The sequence below is a fragment of the Penaeus chinensis genome, chromosome 18 (genome assembly GCF_019202785.1).
Source record: "Penaeus chinensis breed Huanghai No. 1 chromosome 18, ASM1920278v2, whole genome shotgun sequence".
NCBI classification, from domain to species: Eukaryota; Metazoa; Arthropoda; class Malacostraca; order Decapoda; family Penaeidae; genus Penaeus; species Penaeus chinensis.
In genome coordinates this window covers 13,270,265-13,274,965 of record NC_061836.1, presented here as the reverse complement: position 1 = coordinate 13,274,965, position 4,701 = coordinate 13,270,265, and the positions used below count along the sequence as shown (strand labels likewise).

Genomic DNA, 4,701 nt, shown 5'->3' with positions numbered 1-4,701 from the left:
AATGGAGATTCAAACATTGGCTGTATATGAAACTAACATATTTTTCTTGTAAATATTTGTTAATAAAAATACTGTTTTGATATGTATGTGTTCTTCAGTAACCTTTCCCTTCAGAAAAAATAATTAGCTTTTGAACTTTTTTTCTCAGCACCTTTTTTATACTGTGTAGATAGGTATATTTTCTTTTCAGTTTTATGAAGAAGATATTGAGCATAACTTAATAATTTAGCAAAGAAACATCTAGAGACTAGAATTATTGTAATATTTGAACAATTTAGATATTAATATTTAGATGAAAAAAAATACTGGCCCCATTTTCACCAATGAAATATCCTTCCAAGTAAATGCTGCTGGGAATTTTTTTTTTTTTTCAAACCACAACAAATTAGTTATTCAGTACAAGGTTGCATCTGCCTCCGATATAATGAAATAATGCTGTATGACTTGAGATTGAAAAGTATCCAACTTTAGGTTGTGGAATGAAAATGGTAATATGAAAAGTATCCAACTTTAGGTTGTGGAATGAAAATGGTAATAGTTAAACTATAGAAACTTGTATCCCCATCAAAGGGTTTCTAAATATTTTCTGAGGAGTGGTCTCACTGCTCAAAACACTTTTCATATTCCTTTCCCGAGATCATCAAGAGTTGTTATTGTTGTGTTTCCCTTGATCTCCCCATATACCCTTTGGGCATTCTTAGCCAAGTAACCCCCTACTTTGAGTGATAATTGAAATGGAAATAGAAGAATATTTGGTAGTGTATATTTACTGTGTATTCAGATGTATTGCATAATCATTTTAATTTAGCTTTAAAGGATGCAGTCAGACCAATAACCCAAAGTAGTACTGGAATAATACTCTTATAGAAAAGGTAGTAATGTAAAAAGAAGAAACCACAATGTGCAAAATATGCTGTAGATTCTTACAAGCACCATAGGCTGTCTCTGCACCAAGAAGGTAGCCAGGAAGCTCTACCTTTTTTTGATTTGCCCTTTTCATGCATTATAAATGCATGTTACAATAATTGAGTTAGCATTCATGCATTACCATGAAAGACTTTACCAACTTCCCTGATGTATACAATGTTACTTAGCCTACAAAGTGCATGGACAATGGTGACACAAGTCAAAGGAGTGCAATAAGTAAGCATGTCTGCAAGTGGTGTTTTGCAATTTTATTTCCAAGGGTTGTAGGATGTCATGAGATACCTATGGGTGACTTAACCAGATAAACCCCAAACATATGCATATCTTGGGTTGAAAATCCATTTTAGAGACAAGCTAATATCAAGTACTCTATTACAAAGGATTAGTCACCACTTTTGAGTTGCCAAATTTTACAAAACAATAGTTGTGGACAGAGTTGAAAAGGTGCTTTTATCATGAGAACACCTATGCCCAGAGCAAGGGATAAGTAAAGTGATGTGGCATCTAATAATGATCTCAAAAAAAGATGGGGAAATGTTTTCAGCAGTGAAAAGACTGCTGGCCTTAGTGTATCAAAAGTTTCTTTAAGTTTACACTTAGAGTTTTCATTTATAGTCAAAAGTTGAATAATTCTTGATCAGATCTATGGTGATTTAAAGTGCAGATTTTGATTTGTGTATTTCTGCTGAAGGCAACTACTTCTACTGTGTTTGGCCTACAGTGATTCTGATATTATTTATAAGTGATTGCCGGTAACTTGGTAAGCACTTAGAAATGAGGCAGATGTTATAATTTGATAACTGGTTAATGGTTAATGGTTAAAAGCAAAATAAATGTGCTAGACATCTAAGGTCATGTAGCACTATAGGAAATGGTAGTGAAAGGTGGTTGATAACTGGAATTCCATTTGTTTTGTTATTTGTTTAGATGACTGATCTGTAGGTGTACATGTTGAGTACATTATGGTAGATGATAGCTCTGTTCATTTCTCTTGAAGAATTTTAAAAGGATAAACCTGATATATTTTATGACTCCTGCTCACAGGAGTTTGTAGACTGAAATAGGTAATGTATTTGGATAGAACTACATAAGACATCAGCAATATAAAGATAAGGAACTCAGATTAAGTACTACAATAACTTTCTGGGGTTATTTGTATAGAAAAGTAGAGAAGACAGGATTATATTTAAATTGCAGTTTTCTTAACTAGTGAAGAATTTCCGAAGTCAGTGATGTTCTGCTTTTATATGATTCAAAATCTTTGTGAGCAATGTAGCATATGCATAAGTGGATTTGGATTACAACCACTACTAGTCTTCTCTCCCTCTCAAAGATTTGCTACAACTCAGTGTTACCCTGTATGAAAATTTCACTGTACAAGTTTCCACTGGTTTTCAATAGGGCAAAATAGAATTAGTACCCTGTGTTAGGTGTGATGAATTCAAGTATCCCTCTATCAGGGGAGAGCAGCTAGTTGCTGATTCGTTGTCTGAGGGCAGCCATGCCCAATAAACTGTTGGCCCCAACATTTGTGGATTTTGAAAATTCTATCCTTATTTTTGCAGTTTTATGATCATGTTTTCAAATCTGTCATTTTTACTACATTGATAAAATAATACTTTGTGTGGCCAAGGGAAGTATATTTTGTCCATAAAGGGTTAATACTAACTTTGTGTGTTGCCTGAAATGTCAGTGTCTTCAGTTCAAGCAAGAATTTAGGATTTTCATGTTTAGACTGGCTTTTAATGAAGTTGCAGTAGCTCCAGATCAAAACAGATTGAAAGAAGCCGGAAATGTCTTTATGCATTTAACCCATTGGTTACAGTTTAATGTATTGCCTAGAGTAGTTTTTTGTGACTTTTGTTATGCACAGATGGATCTACAAGTACTCAGTTACCAAGGAGTCATTCATTGGACAAAAATGACCCAATTTTTTTCAAATGCTGTTATTACTGTTATTGACATTTTGATAATTGTTATTAACCCAGTGTTGATGGGAAAATTTAATGTTAACTGTAGCTTTGTTTTGGGATTTAATTTTCTCCACCCTTTCTCTGTGTGGTGATAAACAGTAGATATTTACATAATTTTGCGGTAATTTTTATTTATTGAAAATTTTCTGCCATGTCAACATCTAATGTGTATTCAAAATATAGTGATAGGGTGGGGCTTGGGGGCCAGGCCCCCCTGTAAGAAGGTTTTTGGTTCACAATGCGATGTTTGTGAATTTCCAAAATGGTCAATGGTCAAAACAAATAAATGTGCTAGACATCAAAGGTTACACAAAATGATGACAAAGTATTGTGGTGAAAAGGGTAAAAATGATTTAATGATTAGGATAAGTGGACAGAAGAAGGGATGAAGAAGAGAAGGAAGAGGAAAGGAGAAGAAAAGACCATGCATAATTAATAGAGGCAAGGGCTGAGGTCCACAGTAGGGTTAATCCCCTACATTGAGCCTTAGTCTCTGCCTCCTAAGCCCCCCCAGGGCAACAATGAGCAAGGGATGGGGGGGGGGGGGTCATTTTGCGGTACTTGTACTTGTACTTGTGCAGTTTATGACTATTTCTTATGCTCTATAAAATGGCAGCATCTGTTTCCCTCTTCTCTGTATTTTGCTCTCAGTAACATTAACCAGCATTAGTATTAGCAATGTAGAGAATTTTTCTGGAAATCAAGGAAAAGGGTAAGATAAGTAGTACTAGTAATTGACTACTTGCTGATTGAGTACTTGTAGAGCCACCTATGTGTAAAAACAATACATAAACTAAACTCCTAAAGGGCATGGCATGTCTTTTATATGCCATTCCCCAGGATTGGGTTAATATACTATTGATAATGGAAAACAAGAATCTTTCCGAAAATCAAGGAAAAGAGCAAAAAAGTAAGAAGGTAGGACTGATGATTAAGTCCTTGGTGACTAGAGACTTGTAGAGCCATCTACGTCAATAAACTAAAATTACCTTGGAGAAGGCATCAGTCAGTGACCATTGGAGTAATTTCTTAGAGAATCTTTTCTCTCCAGTTTATAAGACTTAACTAATCTAGTAAGACTCCTAAATGACTGCTTCTCTTCAGCTTTTTTCCATAAAAAATAACATGTAGTTTATTCAAAATGGTAACAGAAACTGGTGGGAAACAGTTCATGTTTATCAGAAACAAGGAGTTAGGATTTTCATGACACATGAAGCTACTGATCTTTTGAATTAGACATTTGATACAGAGATATGCTTGGTTTCTGTATAATCCAATAAAATGGTTAAACTTCATTGTTTGTTCAATAATGACCCTATTGAGCTATTCATGCATATTTTGCTCCAATGCACCCTCGTGAAAATAAAGGAGATAAAAAAGAATATAACTGAATGTATAGTTTACTATTGACTTAGAAAATGTGCTCCATGTTTGACAATGCTATATCAAATGAAAATACAGCAATGCTTGACTATCACAATAATATACAAATTTAATATAAAGCTAAACATATTATCCTATCATATATAATAATACAGTACTTAAGAATAAAATATCTGAATATACTGAAAAAAGTACTTACATATCTTGGAATGATTGAGTATATAACAATGCCAAAAAATATACAACATAATCATTTGCCATTCTACATAATTATTTTAGTACAGATTGTTAATTTTACTTGAATAAAATACCATATAAAGTAGTCACTTTTGGTAATAGTCACCAAATTTTATTAATGCTATGATTTATCATGCCTACTATGGAATATTTTCCCTACTACTTGAGGTAGTTCTTTTTT

The 4,701-nt window shown here is 33.6% G+C and overlaps 1 long non-coding RNA gene across 1 annotated transcript in view; it reads left to right on the top strand.

The window, feature by feature from the left end:
• Nucleotides 1-80, top strand: part of LOC125034780 — a 1,413-nt gene extending 1,333 nt beyond the window's left edge. The window contains exon 2 of the long non-coding RNA XR_007115712.1: nt 1-80. This exon is cut by the window's left edge and continues 212 nt beyond it. This is a non-coding gene — a long non-coding RNA (uncharacterized LOC125034780).
• The last annotated feature ends 4,621 nt before the right edge of the window (nt 81-4,701 follow it).